Raw genomic sequence first — 12,714 nt, 5'->3', positions numbered from 1 at the left:
CACTCACAAACCACACATCGCTTTTGTTGCCACATTAGTATAAACCCATACTTTCCATGTGGTCAGCAGAAATGCACACACAGGACAGCAGCTCTCGTGCTCTCACTACCTCCTGAACCACCCCAAGAAATATGGTTAACCCCAATGAAGTACGGCAATGCTAGCAGTGACATACCAAACAAAGTGACGTGGGAAAAAAAAAAATCAATATTCCTATTTTTACACAGATGAAGTAATGCACAGAGAGGTGAATGAGACCCTGAGTAGAATGGGGAACCCCACAACAGACCTGAGCCAGGTCCTTCATCCATTCTTCTTCTGTGTGGCTCCCGGCATGGGACAGTCACTGCTCTGCACCGCATCCTCGCCTTTCCTTCCCTGAAACTGGCTCTGTTGTGACAGGTGCCCATTCCAAGTTTGCTCTTTCCCGAAGGAAAGGGAGGCAAGGGAGCAATTAATACAAAGTTTCAGAAAAATACCACACATGGGGGTCAACATGTCAAATGCTGTCAAAAAGATATTTACCCCAACATAGCTGAAAAAGGTGTTGCAATGTAATCCTTGACAGTCACTTTATCTTAATCTTCTGTGTTAAAAATTAAAGACTGTATTAACACAATGTCAGACTAACTTAATAGTACTCTTTTATCAAGTTGATATGATGGTAGCTAATTATTAAATGGGTTAATGTATGTCTTGTTATTTAATCTACCATGACTGATAGAGAGCTGTGTCAAATATTAGACACTCATTCCCTCTACAACTAGCTGACACTAACACAGCCCACAATTAAACACCCGTGCTCCCTCACTGCCAGGCACAATCACACTACCCAATATGAGCCCATTAGATATTCCTTGGTCCAAAACGGGAGCCTCATTCTGCATTTGCCTTATACTGACATTTCTTTATCTGGTTCAACATCAGCCTTTTCATTAAGGTGGTGGCAGTAACTCAGATGCAGACAAGATCCTTAAGAAACTCTAGGGTTCTTCGGGCTCTAGAAACTTCATTGGAATATCCTTGAAGCTTCATTGCAAGAAGCTGAGCTGGAATCCATTCAGACGTGGCTTTTGGTCACAACACTGCCAAGGGAGATGTTTCTTTTGACCACAAGAGGTCTTGCACTGCCAAAGGACGACTTTGGAGGCAGCTGCCAAAAGGCAATCACCTAAAGCCACCAACAGAGTGCAGCGATTTCAGACAGACAAGTGCTTTCTAAACACCTGCGTGAGCCATCCTGCTAACAGCCCAGCCTGCCCCCTCACTTTGGCTTTGTTTCAGGGAGCTGAAGGTGGGATAACAAATGCTTGGCTTCATCACTCCCTTATGGAGCTGGCTTCAGCTCATGTCCACTTTCGAACCTCCTGGCCAGGGGAGTGTGTCTGCAAGCAGCCCTGAAGTTCTGACTGTGTGTGAGCTTGTGAATGGGATTTAGCAAAGCGCCTCTGTGTCTGTTCATACCTCTGGAAAACATCCCAGTGGGCTTTCAGAGGAATCTGAAGGCTAGGAAAATGAATGCTTTGAGTTATTCACACACTACTCTTAATTCTCTGGAGAAGTTTTCATAACTTCTAGCAGGCTTCGGACAAATCTTCGCCTGGGCTTTTGCCTTCTGTATTGCAAGGTGGCCTTGCAACATGCCAGGGCATTTTGAAGTTCTCTCAACTGGGAAAAATCAAGAGTGAAGCAATTGGGTATTTTATTTTATTTGCTGACTTACTTGGAGGAAAGGGCAGAAGTCAGAAAGTATTATATTAAAAACCTGTAATAGCTTATATACAGTCTCATATACAGTCTCAGGAAAAGGCTTAGTCCTAAAAATGGAAGAAAGTTGTTTGTCTGCTCATAAACAAGTCAATTGAAAATAGATTAAAATATAGACTGTAAAGAAGAGCTTCCCACTTGCCTGTGAATGCCTAAGGGAAATTACCTGAAAATGCAGAAACTGTTATACAGATCAAACAAAAGCACTTATCTATAATTACTGGACTTATCTGTTTGTCTCAGGACTAGCAGCCACAGCTCACATTGTCAGGAATAAATATGGTGCTGTGGTTTGTATTCTCTTCTTCTATCTCTTCCACCAAGATCACTCAGGAAGGACTCAGTTTATCAAAAAAAAAAAAGTTTCCTCAACTTCACTAAATAAAGCCAGATTGAAGAGATTAGGCCAGATAAATGAGGGAGGGAAAGAGAGCAAGAAGAATAGCCAAAAGCTCTTTAGAGAGGATTTTCTTTCCTTCTAATAACTTTAGAGCTGGACCTGCTAGTATCTCAAAGTCTTTGGAAAGTCACCTGGGAAACTCCTCACATTTCTGCTATGTCCTGGCTCTCATCCTACTTATTCAATAAATAATTATTAAAGTTTTAAGTATTCACAGAGGAAACTTCCTGTTGCTTAGACCAAACAGGCTCCTGCCAACTTGACAAGCCAACACTGCACTGATGATACCCAAGCCAAGGGATAATTATCCAGTTTATATGAAACTGAAGGAAGTGAGTGCCCTGCTGGTTTGTAATCATTTGCTGTTGGCCAGTAGCCATAGGGACTTGTCTCCATCACACGCCCTCAAGTTTACAGCTTTCTTCTGGGAAAAGGTGTGCCTGTGCAGCTCCCACTCAAAAGGTGAAAGTGGTCAATCATGTCCTACTAACTATTAGAATTCAAGAGGCAATTTTAAATACAATAGAATAGAATACCAGAAATGTGTCTGTTATGTCCTAGGTATGCCCAAATGCATCTCAGTGGACAACATCGACATTCAGATGATCTGTGCCACGTTTGGCCCCGCACGCAGATGGAGACCCTTCCTCCATGAGCAGACACACCTCCAACTGCAAATGCCCACCACCCTATGGCTGCTGAGGGACAACAAGTCACTCCTACCTGAGCTACTGCCCAGCACCACTGCAATCCTAGTGTCACCAAATGCCAAGGTTCCAGATGAGAAACGAGACACCTGTGCTCCAATTCCTGCACCCCTGCATCTTCCAACACCTCCCTTCCAGTCCCGCAGGCTTCAGTGCCCAACGAGAGACCAGGCACAGCCCTTGTGCCAGGGTCTGTTGGGAAGGACAGGTGGGAGCTGTTTGCCATCTCTATGTTACATTTACAGTGTTGCCAGGAGGTTGCCATGTGCAAGAGGGCAGCACAGAGGACAGAGCATGGGACTCAAGCTGTGGGGACAGACAAATCTGAGAGGGATGGGGATGTTGGAGGGATGAGGTGGGACTTCCCCAGGGGCATAAACTGCATAGGCCTGGTGATCAGAGCAGCTCCCAGTAACTTCTAAGCCATGAAACTGTCATTTCAGAGAGGATGTAATTGCTAGAGGAATTACTTAGTTAATCATCAGGGGATAGATCCATTATAAAAAAAGAAAAGCTCTATCCGCAGGGCTCCCAAAAAAATCAATTACTGGAAATGGTCTGCTGGGGCTCCCTGGAATCACTATTGGCTTAACTGATTATTTCTAATTTAATACAAATCACACACTCCCCCTCACACTTTCATCCACCCACTTCCTGGAAGCCAACCTGATGCCTGTGCCTGAATAAAATATTCAATGAATTCTGAACCAGTGTTGCTGCAGCCTTTTAGAGATGAGAATTTAGCTGTTAGATATTTTTGAGGACTTGATTGTGCCTTAAGGTGCAGCACTGAGCTCCTCCTCCAGCCCTATGGACAAGAGCAGGTCCCAGAAAATGCTGAGCCCATTATCCATTTCCAAGGACAGTTCCTCCATCTTTCTTTCTTTTTCTCCAAAGATGATAGAAAGTTGGTACTAAGGTGCACCAACAGCAAACTGTGGTGCTCTTCCATGGAGAAAGGTCCAAGCTCTGGTCATCTTCCTACCACTTTCTTCTCAGAGGAAAGGTGTAAACAGATAAACACGTGTCTGGGCACTGCAAGTCTTCAGACGAGGGTTAGGATGAATTTCTGAATCAAACACACTTACAAGAAAAAATTAGGCTTCCCACCAAGCAACTTTTTGCAAACCTTTGGCAAGTTTGCTTTTTCAATAAACCATCCAAAATCAGAATCCTTGGACAAGGAGGAGGAAGAAAGTGAGGAATTTTGGCTATAAAGGTTTGTGTTATAGATCTCTCTCCCCCAGAAGTCCATCTCATGCTCCCTGGACAGATTTTCCTTCACAAACTGTCCCACACATCCCACCAGTAACCCCAGAGGTGATGCACCTGCTTAGCAATGCAGCACTGTACCACCTCAGCACAAGAGCCTGTGGAGAGAGGGAGGTGAACCCCACAGGTCCTTTAAGGAACCCCAGTTTCCCAGACTGCAGCACCATCTCCTCCTGCCTCCACCAGCTCTGAGCCCAGCCGTGGCTGCTGAGGAGGAGCATTTCATCATGCACCACAATTAGGGAGCTGACAGGAAAAAAACATATGGGAAGAAAACCTGGGTCCTGATAGCTCTGGAGACTTTCTAAGCAAGTATTTTTGTATTTGTAAGGAAACCAGCTTCTGTCTGCAGCAGCTGTAATGGGTATTTGGGCCAAGTTGTGGCAGATGTAAAAACCATCACTTTGTCTCTGCACTCTCCCATCCTATGGGACCCAGCCACTCACCCCTCAGCCTTCTCACCTTGCTTTGTCCAGCTTCACTGCAGTTCCTTACAAAATAAAGTGCTGCACCCTCTGAGACAAACTATCAAAATTTAGCCTTTTCTGGTTTTTTAACAATGGCTACATTCAGAGGCCAGGTGTATTTGTATTGTGAGAGTGTGGCAGCCTGTGTGATGTCAATATTTTCCCTTTCAAAAGCAAGTGATACTGAAACTAGCCTCTTCTTAACTTCATCTATTTTTTGCTAGTTTTGGGGTTTTCTTAATATGCAATAGGGAGTCTTTCAGGAAATGTGTTCTCTTCACAGCTTTTTTTTTTTGTCCTACAGTAACCCTTTTTAAAATGCTGAGTATATGATTGCTCAGATAAATGTGTATCTGAACACACAAGCAATTATCCTATTTTCATATAATTAATTTTTTTCAAGCTTCTATATACATTTCCTGCTCATTTGACCATGCAATAATTAATTAGCATTAATTATCTTAGATTATACCTTCTCCATCTACACACAAATTCAATTAGAAAGGCAGGCTTTTTACAGCCCACTTCAGAGGGAATACCACAAGCAGTGAAAACATATCCGTGGTGAGGCCATATTTCACACCTGCCAGATTATTCTGAGAAACTATTACTATTTTTCAAGAAACACTAAAATCAAAATCAAAGCCAGAAACCCACGTGGTCTCTGCTGCATCCATGCCAGGGACTGGACCTTCCCCCTTCTCCTTCACTGTCCCTCTTTTCCACATCCATGGGGATATTTCCTTCCTGGAAGAAAGGGTATTTCCTTCCTCTAGGTAGGTATATCTGTACTTTGAAAGTTCTCTCGCTGTCTGGATCAACCTAATGGCTCTTTGATGTCCTCTTGTGCATCTCCAGCTGGTGCTTGCAAACACCCAATTTAAAGCCCTTGTGCCCCCAACTCTCATTACTTCCAGCAGCTCTTTCTCTCCACTTCAGAAACCAGCAATTACAACTGAGAACCAATACCTAAAATTGCTGGCAAATTAAAGAGTTTCACCTCTGTGCTGCTAAAAGCTGAATATGTGTTTTTCTACACTGGGTGAGCATTCTGGTTTCCTTCAGGAGAGACATGCCCACTCAGTCCAGGCAGAGGCAGTTGGGGAGGCTTTTCTTGTAGTGCAAGACATTTTCAGCCAAACCATTTCACCACCTTTAGACCAAGCCCTGCAGGAGTGAGATTGCAGGATGCTGTGGTAATCACTGCCCTCCTAGATTATTAGGGATGAGGTGGAAGGGAAAATTATCACTCCTGGATAGCTAATGCTATCTGGATGCCACAAAAACCCAACCATAAGTTAACATGAAAGGAAGGAGCAAAGTGCAAAAACCCAGGCAGTGCAGCTTAGCACAGAGAAAGGGAAGTGGTAGCACAGTTTTCTTTAGAAGACCAACCACATAACACAGTGCCCCTGGGACTGAAGCTTTTGAAGTACCAGCAAAAGGAGATTAATCATCCTACCATTACAAAAAAAAAAAAAAAAAAAAAAAAAAAATCTAACCTGAGACAGTACAGATGAGCATCATACTGATGCAAGAGATGAATCATCTGCCACCTGTGCTGACTCAGAGCAGTACCAGGGGAAGCAGCTGGTGCCAAAGGCTGTGCTGCTGAGCCCCTGAACCCCCACACCAGATGAGAACCCCCTAAAGCCCCCAGGAGGGAGGGAGGGAGGGAGACAGGAATGGTGGGCAACATGTGCCATGATGTGACATCTCTGTGCCACTGAGTCAGACCCTGTTCCCTGCTAAAAGCTTTGGGTGCACGTGCCGTACGCATGCATATGTGTGTGCATGTTAATCTGCATATATATGCACGTATATATGTGTGCCTGCCTATGCAGTCACATGTATATATGGAAACAGCACACATAATTTGGCAGCTGTCGGCACTGAGGGATGTTTGTGACTTCTGAGAAACTGAGCATCTTTCAGCCACATGTCATAAACCTGTCACCTGGAAAAGGGAAAGGAATTTCTCCTCAGGGCATGTAAGCAGCTTCTTATCTAGCCTTCCCAGCAGGGCTTGGTCCAGTCACCGTCCCCTGTGCAGTCTGTGAGTAGGGGATTAAGTTCCCTGGAAGTGTTTGGTGGCGCTTCTGAGATCTCTGCTTCCTTGGAGGGGAGATGGCAGTGACATAATGGCCCTTTGCCCCTCCCTTATGAAGCCCCTTTCTGTGGCAGGAGCCAATTCCTCCCCAGCAGATGCTACAAGGAACAAACTTGGCCTCCAGGGATGGTGGCAGGTGTGCAGTCCCCACACCTGCCCACACAACTGGAGGCTCAGCTGTGGCAGGAGGAGCACCACCACCACTCTTTTCCAACAAAGTCATGAGGAGATGGCAAGGGAGGTGGGAGAGACATGCAGTAGCCACGTTTCCTGTGTTTTGGTCTGGTCCCTTGCAGAGCCCAGTGAGGAAGCAATAGATTTATGAGCTGCCTGAAAAGAGCATGTTGAGACTGTATTTTGAAGTCACGAGCCTGCTGTTCAAATGGCGGTCCTAACTTTGCCCCTGGAGCACTTCAGAGCATCTACCAAAATGCCCTTTGGTTCTCCTAGGCGTCCTACATCTGCCTGAGGATTTTTAGCATGTTTCTCCCTGGCAGTGCAGCCATTAGGCAAGCCTGGCACTTGTTTCTCTCCTCAGACTCCCTTGAGACTGTTTTTGGCAGAAGAGATTAAACTAAACTGCCCCAAAGCACCCAGCAGTTCTCCTTCCCACCACACACATGGGGACCAGCCCCTAGGCCAAGCCTACCCCCACGCACAAAACTGAAGGAATGAGGAATGATGGTTTTCACATGTCGGTGGAAAGCAGGTCAAGGGAAGTGCCATCAGCTGGCATGTATCTGCATCTTGTGGCTTCCCAGCCCACTCCAAAAAAAGTATCTTCCATGGAGGAAATATGCTCACCAAAGCATCCCTCAAGTCCTCGAGCACAGCTTAGGCACATGCGATGGTGCTCCTCGACAGGGGATGTGTGCAGCCCTCTCTCAGGAGGCCCGCAACAGGACAGCTGTGGTTCATGACAGACAAAAACGAGGTTGTCAGGTTTTGTTTGCTTATAGAATTTAGTTGTGTAAAGCAGTACCAAGGAGCTAAACTTTGCTAGGCAAGTTATTTTCCTCACACTAGGTTAATGATTTGTATACAGATAGATATGCCAGGACATGGTTACAGTTCATTATCTCATGGAGCCACAACCAAAAATTAGAAAATACTCCCTCAGGACAAAGTCTCCCAAATCCAGCAGCTGCGTAGATAGCGTTTGTAAGAACGTTTTTCACTTCTAAAGATCCTTCCCACATAGCAGACCTAAGGATGCAAAAGCTGCCCTCGGGGTCGGCATCCCAGCCAAATCCTACAGGAAACCTCCTGACACCTTCACCATTGTGCAAATGAGAGCCTTACGCATAAGCATTCAGGAGGGGGAATTCATGTCCCTGCACATTTTAAATCCTCTGGAAATGCCTTGCCCGTAGCTAAATGGAATAAATGAATTAGTGTTGAATGCCACCGCAGGCTGTGCCAGTAGCTGGCATCCCCGGTGGTGTGTCACGCCGAAATGGCAGGCATCAAGCAGTGCCGCTGGCAGCAGCAGCTTCTCACCTCGGGCAGCCGGGAGAGTTTGCGCAGGGAAATCTTCCATGAGACTGAAAGGCGACTGCAGGCGCCAGTGCTGCCAGGTGTCTCCGGCAAAGAGCCTTTCATCCAGGCAAGGCAGAGGTGACGGGGAGCAGGGTGGGAGGCTCGGGAGGAGCCCTGTTCACTCGGGCAGTGACTCCCGCAGCACTGGGATGTGGCCCCGAGGGCCAGGATTGCACAAATGGCTGCAGGAGGGTATGATGGCAAGAGGGGGCTCTCCCTGCTCCCCCGTGTTTTCTGTCAGGAGGAGGAGGAGGAGTGCAATAGTTTGAGGAGGAAGAACCTCCCTGTTCATGTTAGAACAACAACTTCTTTTCCCCTCAGTCTCCCGAGGAAGATTTAAGTTTATCCTTGTGCTGAGCCCAAACCCCAGCTCCATGAGACCTAGCTCCCCCCACGTCCCCCATGCTGTCTCCTTGCACCACAAAACCCCTCAAAAAGGCTTGTGCCTCTCTGGGCTGTGAAAACAAATCCAGTAAGGGACAGAGGATGAGGACAGAGGTGGAAGCAGCACACTGACATCTCCCATACCTAACAAGGCTCACCCTTCCTCTCAGCTGTAGACTATACCGGCCCAAAAGCAAGCTGTTGATCAAGCCCTTCCCCAAGCTGTCCTCTGGTAACCATAACATTTTTGTCAGAACAAGAAAAAAAAGCCAGAGAAAAACCTAAAATGTCCCAAACCAAGCAATCTCAGATTGTTCTAAATGAAAATTTCAATGTCTGCCAGTCTATCAACCAATAGCAGAAAGCAGATTGCAAGTGTAACAGAATGCAATTGAGTCAGATAATTCCAGGAAGAGCACCAGAAGGCTTAATATTAGGACTATTGGCATTCACAGCCTTTGCTAATGCTTAATGATTGTTTGTGCTGATTTGGGCTGGCTTCGAAGTGCAGGGAACAACACTTTCTGTTCAAAGCTGAAAGAGACCATCAAGGCTTGATGGTCTGACTATCTTGGTGGATGCTTTCTTGTAAATATATTTTTTCCACACCTTAATGTGAAATAAATACGTTGACAAAATTAACAAACAGAAGTCAATTCCCCAGATTGTAATCCCAAAGGATGGACATTTTATAGGCAATTTTCCAACCAACACCATTATCTCAGGAGAAAAAACACACCTGCAGGACTCAGAGGGATTTAATGCCATTGAAATCCTGCAAAAAGCACCAAAAGAAGACAAGAGGTTTCTGCTGCCTAGGGCTACCCTTTTCTTTAGGGAAATCCATCTCTAAATTGCCCCTGTTGCAACTGGGAGCTGTGCTGCTCTCTTCAATTTGGTGTGTTAAAGCCCAGGCAGGCTGGGTCTCACTGCCACTGCCTAAGATTGCTCCCCTGACTGTGAAGTGCTTGTGCATTTAAATTGAAAACATTTCTCCATGCTTTGGAGGTGAGTTTGGCTGCTCACTGAGCTGCACCAGTTGGTGCCCATCCCTCCTCAGGATGCTCTGCCCTTGAGGTTCATCCTGTACCAGCACAGAGGTATTTTGGAAAGAGGTCCCAAGCTCTGACCTCTGGGGAAGGAGCACCAAACAGAGCAGGCATGTGGGGATGGCCACCACACACAAGACTCCCAGCCACACGTGTGAGACTAACCGGCACGTGCAGACAACTCAGTGCCTATTGCTTAGCACCTAACAGCAGGGAGAGTGTCAACACCTTTTTGGTGGCTTGGAAATAGATGTTAAATCTCATTTAGTGCTTCCCATGGGATGAGGCCTGGCATACTGTGAATGTTTTTTTCTAAATCCACTGGCAGAAGGAAAGTCCAACAGTTAAGTGGGGAAAAGTGGGGGGAATTTTTTTTTAAACCTGAATTAGCTTGAAAGCCACACAACAACCAATGAATCTATTAGAAGGAATAGCCCCATACCCTCAGCAGCCTGCAACGTCCCACCCAGAGCAAACCAAGGTTTGCTTCCCCCTTCATTGGGCAGTAGCACTGACAGCATCCTGCAACCTGCTTTCCCCACACTCAGGCCAGCCAAAATTTGTGATACCTTAAAACAGGACTGGTTTTAAAGCATGAGGAAGAGGAGATGAATGCAGGCCCCCTGCTTTCTCAACTGTCCTGGGGAGAGGGAGGATGTACCTTAAAGAGAAGCTTTCCATGGCTGTATTCTGTGGATGCTGCTACAGCCATGGTGATGGGGATGGCAATTAGTTCCACGCAGAAAGAAAAGGCTGTTGCTTTCCTGTGGGACCACAGGGTGGGCTGGAAAGGTGACTGCAAAAAGGGATGAGAAGGAGGAAGGATGAGAGGAAGATGAGCCCAGGACAAGCCCTTTACCTGGCAGGTTTCATTACATGTCCCATTTCATACCCAGCTCAGTGCTCTGCTGAGGGGCAGCTCCCTGCCTTCACCACTGCCATACCTAAAGACAGAAAACAAACCAGGAAAGCAAGACAGGGGCCAAGTAATGAGGGCATTGTTTAAAAATGCAAACTCCTTGCAGCTGCTGGATCAACTGAATATGCACACAAGGTGTCTGCGCTCACATGCTGCTCTTCTCCACTCTTCCCCACCCACAGATACCACCACAGGTGTGCACGGGCCAAAAGGGCTCGGAGGCATCATTAAAACAGGCTGTCACCTCCATGCACAGGTGACACATATCAAGTACAGTGATGCCATCAGGAGGCTTCAGCTGGGGATTTTAACCTCCCCATTGCTGCTGATTTGTACGTAGCAAAACCATAGAGTTGGGAGAAATGTATCAATGAGTTTAAATGGACTGAAATGCTAAAACCACTAATTCTGTGATGTTCAGCTCCCAGACCAGATCTTGCTCTCCTTGCCTCAGGAAAGTTTGTCCTTAGTGAGACTCAGACTCTGACCTGCATTTAAGCCTCAATGACGCAATTCATTGCTCAAAAGCTTGGCCAGAGAAGAACGGTCTGAAAGAGCCAGCACATTGTGAGGGAACATGATAAATATTATCTGGTGGGAAAGCATCACGTTCAGAGTGCAAGAGGAGCAAATGAGAAATTAAGAGCTTGTTTTTCAACATGAAAAGTGGGGGTCTCATCTAAGTTTGGAGTAAAGGGGCATTATATTCATCCAACTTTTAAGCTATCTTTCCTGAGAGCATTTATGCATACATATGTTTATATCCCTGTCACTAGTGACATCCCTGTCACTAGTCTGTACTAGTCTAGTACAGACACGTGTACACATGTACAGGCAGTGTCTACCTTCACTTGGGATTGGCGTCTTTGCCCTCAGTACAGCTGACCTGGTGAAATCTCCCAGCAGATGCCCAGAGCTGTTACAAACATCAGCCTCAGCAAACATCAGCTCTGCTGCCTGTTCGTTCTCTCTAATGCAATTAGGACAGATTAACATGGGTGACTAGATGTGAAAGACAACTGCACCTCACCATCTCCATCCCACCCACATTTATTAATTTGAGTCCTGCCCTTTCCATAAAGTTGTTGCTCTCTTGACCTCCCTCAGATGGAGCACCCTTTTTTTGGTTGCTTGAAAATTAAGAAAAGCTCTGGCAGGGAAGCACAGCCAACTGAAACAGTCAAAGCCACAGAAGCCCCCAAAGAAACAGCCCACAAAGTTTCTTTGATAATCAGGACACATGTGGGAGCTTCACAAGCTCCCTAGGGGGCTAGCAGCCCCCTCTCTTGATTCCTCTCTCAATCCCTGGTTTCAAAAGCCCTGGAAGGATTGTGAAATTAATACCATTACATGTCTTTTGCATAGGACATACTGAATTTATCTGTTCACTTTGGAATGCCACTTTGGCATCTGCTCTCTGCATAGACCTCCAGCAACAGGGCAGACATCTTCAGGTTTGTGTCATGCTTTAGTTGCAGTAACAGCACAAATGGCTTAAAAGTGTGATCCACTGACTAAAATGGACTACACAATCATCTTTTCTGACTTTTCACACAGCACAGCCTTTAGGTAACCAGTTAAAGCACCATGATGTATATTTTAGATAAATCCTTGATGGAAAGGCTCTGGCACTTCCCCTGCTAAATTATTCCACAATTTAAGAAAAAAATACCACTTGCTCTTAAAAATTAGAACCTTTCAGGTTGTATTTCCCTAGCTTTAGGCCTCATCTATTGTGTTTTGTTTTGTCTTTGTCTGATTCCAGGTTCAGTCTACCCCCTAGCATCCTAGAAAAGAGCAGTGTAAGGTGTACCCCCTCCTTCACTTGTGACAATGTGTTCTGTAACTCCCTAAGTGTGGACAGCCTAGCAAATGGCACCTCTCCACTATTTATCTTACTCCAAGCACCCAGATTTAATTTTCTGCAAAGTCTCCAACCGGGACATTATTGTTCTTCCTGAGACTCTTTAAAAAAGTCTTTAATTTTCTTGACATGATGCAAGCATGGGTCTCTGAAGGACTGTAGGTAGTCTCTGGACCATCCTTGGCCTGTGTGGATGTTTCCTGACAGGCCTTACCCTGCTGAGCCTCTGCTGTAAT

The sequence above is a fragment of the Anomalospiza imberbis genome, chromosome 4, assembly GCF_031753505.1.
Source record: "Anomalospiza imberbis isolate Cuckoo-Finch-1a 21T00152 chromosome 4, ASM3175350v1, whole genome shotgun sequence".
Lineage (NCBI taxonomy): Eukaryota > Metazoa > Chordata > Aves > Passeriformes > Viduidae > Anomalospiza > Anomalospiza imberbis.
The sequence above is the reverse complement of the archived record's forward strand: the minus strand, read 5'-3'. Positions refer to the sequence as shown.